We start from the raw sequence: 13,723 nt of genomic DNA on the forward strand, positions 1-13,723 counted from the left end.
TTATGTGACACAAGTTCGCTCACCAATTCTTGTTAAAAAAACAAACAAACACTTTCCATTACTTTATGGAACAAAATAAACACATAATGACACTCGTACATGAATTTCTAGGGCCCACAACTGATGCTTAGTCACTTAGCATGCAGGCTAACGTTAGCTTGTTTACAGCTAGCTGTTTATCTAAGCTAATACCACCCAGCAGGCCAGGCTTGTTGTATTATATTGTAAAATATATATTTTTTAAATCAAATTATTCATGCTAATCAGTAAGAATACTTGGTTTTGATGTTGGTCACCTCCAACCACGTGTGTCTATTACTACTTGTCAGGCTAACCACTTTCTTTTTGGCACATAAACAAAACTATATTCAGTCGCATGTTTCAAAGAGGCCCCACCTGCTGCTCCATATTGTCTAAAAAAGCAATAGTATTTGCAAATATAGTGAAGCTGCTCTCCCATTCACAGTCCTCTCCAATTATCCTAATCCTTCCTCCGACCTTGTGATGTTTCCTCCCTTTTTACCCCTCAAACAGTCGCCAAGGGATGTAACGGCTAATGTAAGAAAGGTAATGGTCCTCCTCTTTCTCTACGCACCCCTGCTCCTCTCTACTTGTGCTTGCTTGGTTGTGTTCCCTGTGCCCTAATTCAATTCTACATGCTTTTCTTGGCCGGGCCAGCCTCTTTCTAAAGTTTCCCTCTCTTGTTTTCCCCCATTAAATCACTCTTCACGCTTTTTTTTTTTCACCATAGTTTTGCTTCCAAAAACTTCTATTTCTTTCCTTACTCTCTGTCTCCTTTGTCCCACTTGGTCTGCTTTTACTGCCTTGTCTGATTTGCTACCTCTGGTTTGTTCCGAGACCGTCTCGCTCGTCATCTCAGGCCATCTGCCACCGTCAGAGGGAGCAGCTTACTGGGAATGGGAAGGGTCATGTACAGGTTAGGGGTATCGCTTCCCTCCATCGTCTTCTATTCTGTCCTCGGTCGCCACTCAACTCACAAACTCTTCTCCATGGTCGTCTTTTTTCCTCCTGTCTCCTCAGCATACCCCAGGCTTAAAATTATTATTATTTTTAAATGCCATAATTCATCAACTACGGTGGAACCTCCAAGGTTGAAAATGGTTGGGACGCATTTGTTTGCTTTTAGAATCAAAATTTTCCCGTAGAAAACCAAATGGAAATGGTAATGATTTAAGTGCGCAGTCAGAATAAAACGAGTTAACCTTTGTGTAATAAAATGAAAATAATGTTAATTTACTGAGTTTGTCTGATGCTGCAGATGTTTAGGGAATTGGAGAGGGAGGTTGGCTAAAAGGCAGTTTACTTCCTACATTATATATGTGAATATTTCTAAATATATTGTACTTAGTGGCCAGGATAGATAAGCATTGTGATGATGTTTGTCGCTATGCTCAAACTGTGTGTGTGTTGAAATGTTGAAATTCAAAGTAAAGTAAAAGAAATGAATGGGGATCTGACAAATATTTACGAGTTGTTTTACACTAAAAGACCCATTTCTTGACTCAAAGGTAGAGGATCGGTCATTTTTTGACCCATAGTTGGGTTATTTTTGACCCAACTGTTTTTCGAGTGTAGGTCAGTAGAGGTAATATTATATACACGGTAATGACATTTGTTCATAAGTTAATTCTAGGGACCTCAGCCAGATCCCCTTGTGTCACAATTTTACACACATCTTAAACTCAGTGTACACTCTAAAAACAGTTGGGTCAAAAGTCACAATTATGGATAAAAAATGGACCGATCCACTTTATGGGTCAAATTGACCCAACTTTTTGGGTTGTTTTATACAAAATGACCCACATTTTTGAATTTTTTATGAGTTGTTTTACACAGAAAGACCCATTTCTTGACTCAAAGTTGGGTCAAATTGACCCGAGTAGAGGATCGGTCCATTTTTGACCCATAGTTGGGTTATTTTTGACCCAACTGTTTTTAGAGTGTAATATAACTTAAACATGAACGTGTTAAATATGACCCACATTCAAATACTACTAACACAATCACACATGAGAAAGATTAACGTCCTTAGAACTTCATTAATTAATTACATTGGAAAAGGAAAGTAATTTTTTTTAAACAGTTTACCCCCACTATTCGCGTCAAATAGGGCAAAAATCCGTGTAAAATTGACACCTAATGAAACGCATTTTGAGGGAAAAAAGTTTTTTAAGTTAATCGATAATCAGTGTTTTTTTGCCTGACAAAAATCGGTATCGGCATCGGCCCCCCAAAAAATTATCGTTTGGGCACTAATATATATGTATAGTATGTGTATATATTTATGCATTATGGATGTGCATTTCTCCTAGAAAATGATTCGATTCATATCTCTAAACATGGCGTGTGATTTGATTCAAGTTGGTGCACTTGTACGTCAAGGTAGCACTGCACTCCCCCACCCCCCCACACAAAAATTTTGCACCAAATTTCAGGTTTCAGAAGCGCCTCTGTAAATGAGTTATGCCAGAAAGAGTGTAGGTATAAAAAGTGTGCTGATGGATGATGTAAATGTGTGATGAGGCTGCTGCCCAAGAGCTTTGTGTACACAGATGCACGATGAGGAGGAAAGAGACAAAAAAAAGGTGAAGATTGTCGGCGTGTGTGTGTGTGTGGGGGGGGGCAGCCGAGGGGATCATCTTCCCTCCTCCTCCCCCGGCCCCAGCCAGAAGCCCCCGGGGGTCCCTTGGTTCCCGAGGAAAAACATCTCAGGCCCCCGTCACCCCTGAACCTAGCGCTGGGCTGTTTACCTTGGCCTGGCTGCCTGACAGCTTTACTGATGTTACATACAGGCACACAGGGACCCTGAGTCAGAGAGGGTGAAGGAGGCGATGGAGGAGACGAGGAGGAGGACAGATGCCGAATGGAGCGCGAGTGGGTGGAAAGTGAGCAAGAGTGGCACAAATTGAGGTGAAAAGGATAAAAAGGGGGGCATGGAGACGGAGGTGTGAGGGAGCGAGAGTGTTGCCTTACCCTGATCTTAATCACCTCGATCAGATCCATTTGGCAGATCTCCAGAGGAGGGAGCCGCTCGGAGGCCAACCGAGTGCACTCTGAAAGAAATATTGTCGACAAAAACGTCTGCGCTAAAAATACAGGCATTCATTTCCATCAGCTCTCCGAGTAGATCACTGTGTATATAAAGCAATATTTTGTTTTCGGGATCATTGCTCAGGGAAGTATGTGGGATTCCAAAAGCAAATGTGGAATGGAGACTCACTATTTTGACAGGAGCTAGTGTTACTCATTACAGTGCGCTGAAAAAATGTATGCGCACGTTTCAAACTGTTAGGGAGCGAAAAGGGCAGAGAGAGAAAACACTGGTGTACCCGTTTTAGCTATTTTTTATTTTATTTTTTATAAAACAAAGCTTTAACAAAAAAGGACACTCCCATCAATTAACTATAAAATCGTGTTTTCGACCAAAGCTGCCATCTTGTATGGCAACATACAGTATATACATTTCTGTAGGCGTCTGTTTGTTCATTTCTGAAGCAAAATGCTGGGCCGGGCCGGGCCACGGGGGCTTCCACAATAAGGGTGGGAGGTCTGTTTTGCAGCCCAGAGCACTAAGTCTTGTTTGTCTGTCCTGAGCAGCTGGACAAGCTGTAATAATACAAACAGGCCTTTGAACAGGCTGCTGTGTTGTGCCGCTCCGGCTTGGGTTACATCCCACACGCACACACACACACACACTCGCTCACAATAGCAACCACACATAAGAAAAACACAAAAAAGACAGTCCAAACTACATGTGTTCACGCGATGGATAGATGAATGTGCATGCGAGCGCTGACACAAACAGCTCTTTAAAAGCACTCAGCCAGTTATTATAGATAGATACATAACCTTGTGGCAAAATGTCTGCCCCGAGCGCTTTCCTTCGTCTGGACGTGATTGATCGTCCCCAAAGTCTGCCGTCGCACCGCTTGACGCCTTGTTTGTGTGTCGTCTTTGTTTGTTTGCTTGTTTGTGCAGGCAGACGGGTGGCTTGCTTGTTGTTTGTTCGCGGCTGATCATTTGCCTCCATGTATCACTGGTGGGGGGGGGGGGGGTGGAGTGCCCCCGCCCCAGTACACACGCATACCTATTAGCACCCCTCTCAAACTGATTTAGCCTTGCGCAAACACATCAGGCTCACGGTGCTGTCGCCCTCTTTGAACGGAGGCTGCAACCCTGAGAGGGCACCAAAAATCTGTTGAATGTCGTTCCGCATGGCAACACTGACTGATGGCTTCCTCTCTTATGTAATGCGCTGCTGGGACTCACCTTCGAAAATGGGTTTTCGTCGCTAGGGTACACGGAGTGTAGCTTGCCAAAGTTGAGTCGGTCGGAATTAAAAATTATTAAAAAATAAAAATAAAAAAAAGGTTTATGAAGTACTTTTTGGTAATACTACAATTTTTAGTTTTTGTTACTTTTTACACTTTGATCAGAATGTGAAAAAAAAGCAACGTCGTTCTATTATGCCTTTGTCATGAAAGGAGGATTAAAGTCAACAAATGGGTTGTGTTGGGGTTGTGGAATATGAATTAAGCAGCAAAATCCACTTGTTTTTACCCATCTCAGGGGGCGGCCATTTTGCCATTTGCTATCAACTGAAAATGACATCACAGTTGCTCAAGTATTGACCAATAGTGACTCATCCCTTTCGAGTTTGGTCATGTGACTTTTGCAACTGAACCGTTATTGGTTGTTTGTAGCCTGGCAAGCCACACCAACTTTCTTTTTACAGGCGTCCATAGACAGCGATTCGGCGCCGGCCAAAAACAGGCCGGGCCAATGAAATTCGAGCAATGTCAAACAACGACATAAGTCATTCACTACTGTTTCTCTTCGGCTGGATGTTGGATTTTTACTCCGTCTTCGCAAAAAAAAAGAAGAAAAGAAGACTTTAAAGAGTCGCTTTTCTGACGTCACATCCGCTCTTCGCTCATTGGTTCATTCCACTGCCTGTTAGCTCAGGTTCGCCCCGCCTCAGAAATGCGACTGATAGGACGGTTGACCAGACTCATTCTCCGGCAAAGCCGCGAGTGAGTCTGGATTTCCAGGCTAGGGTATTTGGGCCCTGAGCAGCTGTGATGTCATTTTCACCCGACAGCAAGTAGCAAAATGGCCGCCCCTGAGATAGTTAAAAATGGGTGGCCATGACCATTCTATTTTAATTATTCATTGTGTTCCACCGTAGTATTGGTTGGGGCTTGAACCAATTCATGGAATCAACGTTACTACGCCACATCAGTGTGTAAAGCTTGAAATTGACTAATCGCTAATCACATGTTTTTGGCATTTCTTCTTCCAGTCGGACAATTTAAAAAAAATACTTTTCGACCCGCCTTTCAGCTGCCGTTTCCGGACTATTCTGTGGAGCAGTAAAATCCGGCCAACAAAGCATCACAGCCTTCAAACATTCGTGCGGGTCCGAGACCACAGAAAATGGTTGGTTGTGGATGAGACTAGCGATTAGCCTCACTAGCTTCTGCTATTCCAAACGCCGCTAGTCTTAAAATATTCCTGCCAGCAAGAATGGTGGCGAGGAACGAGGGAAGTGGCATTATGGGAAGCACCATCCTCATTGTCAAAATATTATGCCCAATCATGCAGGCGGACAACAAGTGTGAGCTAACCCTTGTGTAGCTTGCCGTTGATGTTGCCTGTCTTGGTGTTGTCAGTAAATAAAGCCGACAGGAAGTGCTGATACATGTTACCCTCTTGAGAATGTGCGCACTCGTATAAAAAAAAAAGTGTAAAAAAAATGGTGGCCCCTGAGGGGAGTCAATACAATGTTTTAAATGTACTTTTTAGAATAAAATGATTACTAGATGTTAAATAATGAGCATCCGATAAATAAGTTTTGCATATTTAAAATACAGTATAACAGAGTTTTGACTTTTAATGTGTGTGAATGTGAGGTACTAACTCTGAAAACTGCCACATCCATCCCATTTATAAGAAGGTATGCACACTTACGCAACCACGTTATTTATTTTTACTACCCCTCTATAAAAAAAAACGTTTTTTCAATTCAATTTGACAGGTTATTGGTCACATTAATAGTGGAAAAACCTTTGAAATTATTATTTTTATGTCTCATTTTATCTCCCGAAAAGTGTGCGGAGACTATTTATATCCACTGTCTGTCCAAAATAAATGCCCTCCCCCACCCCCCACACACACACACACTATATGAACATCCAAGAGGAAAAGCGCGTTTTCGTCTACAGAAGACTAATTACTAGCCCCTTTCAGAGTCTACGCTTAGATCGTACACACATTATGAAGAATAACAGATTGCATTTGGAAAGACCCTTGTCACCCCTTTCACCATTGCTTTCACCAACTCCCATAATGCATCTGCTTTGAAACACCCATAAAAAGAACATAGACAAATGTTTGTTTAGTCCCAATACTGTGTGTTTTTTAAACCGCAGCTTTTCATCGTCAATAATTTTCGTTTTTGTCCTACAGTAAATGTTATTCTAAAAATTCGGCAATTATCATCTTAAGTGTAATCTTGCTACTGTGGTAGCAACCTAGCAGCTGTCAATCAATCAATCAATCAAATCATTAAATCCTATTCACCTGCGCAATGTGTGAAATGTTAGTCACACAAAACTTCAATATTTCAAAAGCATGCTAATGCTTTTAATGACACCTCTTTGGCTCCGACGGGATTTGTGCATTTCCTGAAGGAACAGAGGGCAAAGTTGAAACAAATCAACTGTCACCTGGATGTGGAAATCATGACACGAGAGCCAATTACGCCTGACATTTGGCGTGAACTCTAAATAAAGGCAATTTGCAGCTCATTATTTTTACTCCCGAAACGCATTCAAATTAGATGCAGGTCCTGCACCGCAGCCCCCGCCGTCCGTGGGAGCCCAGCGGTGGGTGCTGGGAACAAGACGTAAAGCGGGCAGGGCTAATCAAAGTAAATGAAAACACCTGTTTGGGTGAAGTGGGTATTGCTCTGTTTTTGTCTTTTTCCTGCCGTGTAGCATAACTTGCTGCAATTGGAAAGATCTTATACTAGCAATTACAATATCGTTTGTAATACTTTTTTTTAAATGTAGGGGAGACCGGAGCTAGTTTTATCACTTTTTATACTTTCATATATTTCTTGGAATCAATACATTATATATAAACAAAATGTATACCAGATGAAAGACCAAAGTCTTAGGTATATATTTTGTATTTATGTCATATTCATACTTTGTATCAGTGCAGAGCTATAAGCCATCAAATAGAGGGAGTGAACATGTGACATGTTGCCCCACCAATGGGTAAGTTGTCACATATATAGGGTAAAATGTCACATTGGATTTTGCAATTAATAAAACAAGGACACAATTATCCTTGTTCACCTGTTGTTTGTTTGTTTTTCCAGCCAGATAAATTGTTTATCATTGATCTTGAAAATCTACCAGTCATTGAGCAAACTTTAACATAAAATATTATATATAGGTTCTCAAATGCCTGTTTTGCTTCCCTTAAACAGAACATTTGAGATTAAATTGAATTTCTAAAAATAAAGCATTCCGGTTAATGGATGGACGGTTCATCATGAAACTTAAACCAGTCCCGATATGTGGGCATACTGTAGTTCCAACAACTAAAAAAATCAATTTTTAAACAATGAAACAACACCTGGCAAAGTAATTTCCTCACTCTTCAGACTCATCATCTGAAGAACAATTCTGGCATATGTAAACAGAGTTGTCAGAAGTGCATTTTTTTTAATTGGCCCATACTTTGCATATGTGACAACAAACCCCAAAATGACTGAGACAAGTTGCCCCAAACTAGCATGTTGGCTAATAACTGCTCTAGTTTGAAACTATCTTAAAACGGAGCAGTGAGTGAGGCACGACAAGATGCCTGAATCTCTCCTGTAACGAGTCCACATGATTTGCTGCTATAATTTGTCTATGTACGACGCCTGTTTCAAAATATATGAATTTTATTTTATTTTTTACTTTGGGTTGTGACTATCAAGTAACTCGTGATTTTAAAAGACAATAAAATTCCTGCTAAGAATTGGACATTAGTGGAATATTTTTTCTAGGGACGGTCGAATATGAATACTATTACTTATTTTATGGATATCGGGTACTTGTGGAGGCTGCTGATACCAGTCACCAATACTAAAGTCAAAACCCCTCAAATCTGACAAGTCCTTCTCGACAGCATTTGCCGCTATACTGTGGCATTTTGCCACATCGGCCGATTCCCATTTTTTTGTCACTGAGTTATACCAAAAGTGCAACAGGTATTCATACTCCGTATCGGTGAGTACTCGTACTAAATACCCGTACTTGTATCGTTTAAAAAAAGTTGTATCAAACATCCCTAATTTTTATTGGAATCTAGTGTAATCATGAGAAACATGATTGCATTCAAACATGACAAAATGGCAGTAAAAAAAAAAGAAAAAAGAACAGTTCGAGGGGATTTGTTGAAAAAAAATAATAATTCAGATTTATCTACGTATACGTACAAAATAAACCATGGTAGTGTTTAAAAAAAGGGCAAGTTTGGAGCGAGAAGCAAAAGTGTACTCATGGGGATCGGTGGCGTCATGGGAGGGAGACATGGGTACAAGGATTTGGAAGGGACGGCACATCTGCCGAATCCATTAAGAAGCGTGTACGAAGACGTGTGTGACGTGTTTTCACTGCCAGCGTCGGCTAGGGTGCGCGCAGCACAAGTGGGATCGAGTTTCGTCCGTGTGCGGTGGGGGGCCGTCTCCAGTTTTGACGCGTGATGATTTAGTCAGGTGTGGGCGTGCATTTTCCAATTTGGAGGGAAATAAATTAAGGTTTTTTTTTATTTTTTTTTATGAGACTTGTGTCCCTGGCCGTCTCTGGGTTCAGCCTCCCTCCCGCTGTGCACTGTCAGCCCAACTGATGTGTTTATAAAGAGCGTGGCAGCGGGAGCTGGACACACAAAACACATGTGCGTCAAGACAAAATAAATGCACAGATGTACGTATATAGCAGGGAAGGTTTTTGTGTCAAGCTGTGCTACAACATAAAGATGACACGACGCGACTTGTTGCAACGAGTATGCGTTTTTAATTTAAGGGGACATATTTGTAGCATGGAAAAGTGACTTTAATTGCTTGTATACACACATTTTAGGGCCAATTTTGAAAGTGATATATTGTGGAAAATTGACTTTTTATTGTTTGATCCTTTTTGACAAAAGCATGTCACAGATAAGTTGACCCGAGAACTGTTTGAAATTGCGGGGGGGGGGGGGGGGGTGTCAAAATATACATATAATATGCCTCCTTTAATTAATATGACCCTCTCTCTGCAATTAACTCATTCAAACCCCAAAATGCATAAATATGTTGTTTTTTTTTATGCTAGAGCATACAGTAGGCTTTGATACAGCTTCTCACATGAAGAGGTCGCTTAAGGCAGTGGTAGTTATTGCAAAAAATGGCCAGCAGGTGTCATCGGAGTATAAGAGATCAACCAGGACCATGTTGCAACAAGCTCTTTTCCCCAGTGTTTTCAACAGGTTTGTGAATAATGATGAGACTTAGCTATATTCTAATGCTAATACTTTTTTTTCCTGACGAAAGAAGAAACTCTAATCTTTGTTTTGGTAGGTTTCATGTTTTTATAGCAACAGAACACAATATTCTGTGGGCCAAGCAAAATCAGTCAAAATCCAGTATAACAGCCGAGAGCGAAGGGGGTGGAAAATGGCTGCGAGTGAATGAGTTTATAGCCAAACCGGTACCTCTGTCATGTCAAAACCAAACCTAAGCAGAGATGCAGTGTTAACTAGCAATGTTTTTTAAAGTCTGACAACTGCACAAACATTAGAGATTTAATGGTACGTCAAAGTTAAGATTTGATTTGTATCTTAATTTTGGATACACATTAAATTCAAATTATTATTTTTTTAAATAAATAAATTAATGTCATATATCAAATTTTGTAAACATATTCGCGTGGAATGTACCTGGCCTATTACGTAAATCTGTGAACAATTGGCGCTCGCCATGATTTTAAAAAAATTATAAAAATCTTTCTTTTCTTTCCCCTTAAGGAATCGGGTACAAAAAAATTGCATGAGACAGCCCCGCTGCTTTGAACGGAGCTAATTAGAGAGAGTGACAAACGTCATGTAATTCAGAATCTTTGTTGTACTTTGATCCAAGCATGCCATTTAAGACACGTCAGAATTGAGTTCTGTTTTAGTTTGTGGGAAAAACGGCAAAATATGTCTCCTTAAATGGGAAGTCAACCCAATTTTTTTGGGGTGACAATGATATGTTACATGCAGCCCTAAATATGGTATTCTGGTTAATATTGTGTAAATGGAATATGAGTTAAGTTAAGTTTTTATCCATCTTGGGGCGGCCATTGAGCCACTTGCAGTCGACTGAAGATGACATCAATGTTGCTCAGGTCTCAGGTAACAACCAATCACAGCTCAGCTTCAGAAAACAGGTGAGCTGTGATTAGTCGTTGCCTGAGCAACATTGATGTCATCTTCAGTCGATAAAAGTGGCAAGATGGCCGCCCCCTGAGATGGATTTTGCTTCATAACTCTTATTCCACAAATGTAATAGTAATCGGAACGTCAGGCAGAGCAGGTGTGTGGCTGGAGAACAGATGAGTAGTCCCAAGCTTGAATGACTTGTGTGTATAAAAAAAGAAGATCTGGTTGAGGTCGAAGCAGGAAACCCAAATCCTGCGTGACCTCTAACCTCAGTTTGGTTTCTCTGCTACTGCTCCCACATGTGGCTCTAAATGACTGCCTTGAACTCTCTTCATGTTTATCACTGTCTCTTTTGTGTGCGGGTCCATGTGACTGACCCGACTGTCTGTTTGCCTGCCAGCCTCTGACTGATTGTCTCTCTTCAACAGCTTGTTTATTTGCTTTCAATCAACTGCATTATCAGCAATTAGCGGCACCAATTGAGCTCAAGGCTGAAGACAAACATGCGCTATTAAGTACATTTTCACATACTAATCTGCCTGAATAAGTTCAACATTTGAACCACAATGCCCAGTCAATTTAGTGCTTATAAAAGTCTCTGGTAATTTGAAGCATTTCTAACATAACATGCAAGCATGTTTTTTTCTTTTTTTGTTGGCAGAAAAATAAAAAAAAGACCACTTAATCAAAATTGAGCGATTCAATTTTATCTGTGATTTTGATTTTAGCTTCTCATGATCATTAAAACATAATTGAAAATCAATTTATGTGCTGAACGGTGCAAATTGCTGCATTTTGAAAACAAGTGTGTGACTTATTATTATTATGCCTTCTCTGTTTCTATTTAATGACACCCCAGTTGGAATGGAATGTAAAACTAAACACACAACCAAAAATAATTATACACTTTGTATATTGAAAGACAACACATACTTTGTTTTAGAAACATCACCAGGGCTAATGCTAGCAGTCAATGGCAAATCCTAATAGAAAATTAGAAAAATAATTATACACTTTGTATATTGAAAGACAACACATACTTTGTTTTAGAAACATCACCAGGGCTAATGCTAGCAGTCAATGGCAAATCCTAATAGAAAATTAGCATTACGTTTTGGGAGTGATATTTCTTTAATATTCACACACACAAACGCTGTGTTAACACATACAGACAGGCGATATAACAATAATCACAGACATTTAAGCTTCCTAATCTGTAAAAACCGAGTTTCATTATGAACAGTAAATATGTATTTCCATGCATGCTTCCGCACCACACTGCCCCATGAGGTCAAAATGCGCACAGCAGGAGCAGCAGGTGTGAAAGTGGCTTGATGGGGAAGTCGACCCAAACGTTTTCTTTGCATTATGTTCAATGCATCCCCTCTTGTCTAAACACGCCATTTTGATTAATATTGTATTTGTGGAATATGAATTAAGCAGCAAAGTCCACTCAGAGGTCGGCCATTACTGTCGTACATCACAGTTGCTCAAGTAACGACCAATCACGGCTCATCTTTCAAACATCACATGACCAAACTCAAATAGTTGAGGCGTGATTGCTTACCTGAGCACTGAGCACCTGTGATGTCATTTTCAGTTGACAGCAAATGACAAAATGGCCGCCTCTTAAAATGAATCAAAACGGGTGGATTTTTCTGCTTAATTCATATTCCATAAAAATACATCATTAACTCATTCACTGCCATTGACGGTTATAGACGTCAAAAATTCATTTGAACTATTTCTATTTTTTTTCCACTTTTGTTAACAAGAGTATGAAAACATGTAATTTTTTTAATTGTACATTTAGAACATAGAAAATTAGTGATTAATCATGAATTAGCTAGTGAAGTCATGCGATTAATTACGATTAAAAAATGTAATCGCCTGACGCCCCTAATTTTTAATAATCTTTTCTTTTCTTTTTTTAAATCGTGTCAGGCGATTTAAACTTTTGATTATAATTGACTGCATGACTTCAATAGTTAACTCACAATTAATCACACATTTTTATATCTGTTCTAAATGTACAATAATTTTTTTCCTAAGTTTTCATACTCTCGTTAACAAAAGGGATTTAAAAAAAAAATGGTTCAAATGAATTTTTGACTTCTATAGCCGTCAATGGCAGTGAATGAGTTAATCAGAATGCTGTGTTTTAGACTAGTGGAAGTGCATAGAACATATTATTGTCAAGAACACTTTTGGGTTATCTTCACTTTAAGCACAACGAAAGATATTCAACAAAAAGATAAGAAGTAGAAGTCAAGGCAGACTTTGTAGTCTGAAATGAAGTTTATCTGTCGGTGATGTCACAGGTGCCACACGCCAGTCGCATCGTCCCCCTGATAACAATTATGACCTAAAACTCAAATCTAGCTTTCGCAAGACTGTTGCCGCTTCACTTTCATATAAGCTCTGATGAATCACAGCAGTTTGAAGTTTGAATATTTCCCGTCAGTCACAACATTACATTGGATGTGCTCCATTGTGTCTTCGTGTTTCCTTGTGTGTTTGACAATGAATGCTTTCGGTTTATCACCTCATTGTGTGCATTATGCAATCGTGAAACCAACGTCATCAGGACTTTGCAGCAATCTAGCCTTTTTATATGCGCGTTAAAATCCTTCTGACTCAACGAACAAATCAAACAACTTGTCTCTTCTTATGTCGGTATACTGTTGAATCATTGAGTTTTTGAATACAAACCGATGCTTCAATTAAGCTCATTATTAACAGTGAAACTTTTGTACAGGAAGTCGGTGTGGACAAGCGTCATGTCTGGGCGAGAGAATTTGCCGAGCCCACCTCCCGCGCAAGAGGATCGAAGTAGATTGGCAACTTTGACTGAGGTGGGTCAAAGTCTCCTTCCTTTATGAGTTGTTACAACATGAATGGGAGCACAGAGCGACCGAACGGGAGACGGGGAGGGAGGCATAGGAAGTGAATGGTGTAGTTTTTCTCGGCTCTCGCGCCCCTGAGCAAGGTGAGAGGTGGGGGGCCAGGGGGCACTGGCTGTGGGTGGTCAACATGATCGGGACAGCGTGTGTGTGTGTTTATGTGCGTGTTAATGGCTGTATGTGCTTGAAAGTCAGAAAGAGAAAGGGGCTCTCTATGCTAAGTATCCAGCCATGGGAATAATCAAATGCCTCTCATATTTCCTTCTCACCGCCGTTTGATGCTTTGCCCCAACCCCCGCCCCCTTTTCCTCTCTATTCTTGTTTTTCGATCACTTTTC

At 40.3% G+C, this 13,723-nt stretch overlaps 1 long non-coding RNA gene across 3 annotated transcripts in view; it reads left to right on the forward strand.

The window, feature by feature from the left end:
- LOC147166068 (uncharacterized) overlaps positions 1–13,723 on the forward strand; it is a 132,865-nt gene that overhangs the window by 1,412 nt on the left and 117,730 nt on the right. For all 3 annotated transcript variants that reach the window (XR_015096484.1, XR_015096485.1, XR_015096483.1), the window contains exon 2: positions 13,241–13,337. This is a non-coding gene — a long non-coding RNA (uncharacterized LOC147166068). The remainder of the gene's footprint in view (positions 1–13,240; positions 13,338–13,723) is intronic.

This window comes from Leptonotus elevatus, chromosome 11 (assembly GCF_054856555.1).
Source record: "Leptonotus elevatus isolate MCC_2025b chromosome 11, RoL_Lele_1.0, whole genome shotgun sequence".
NCBI lineage: Eukaryota > Metazoa > Chordata > Actinopteri > Syngnathiformes > Syngnathidae > Leptonotus > Leptonotus elevatus.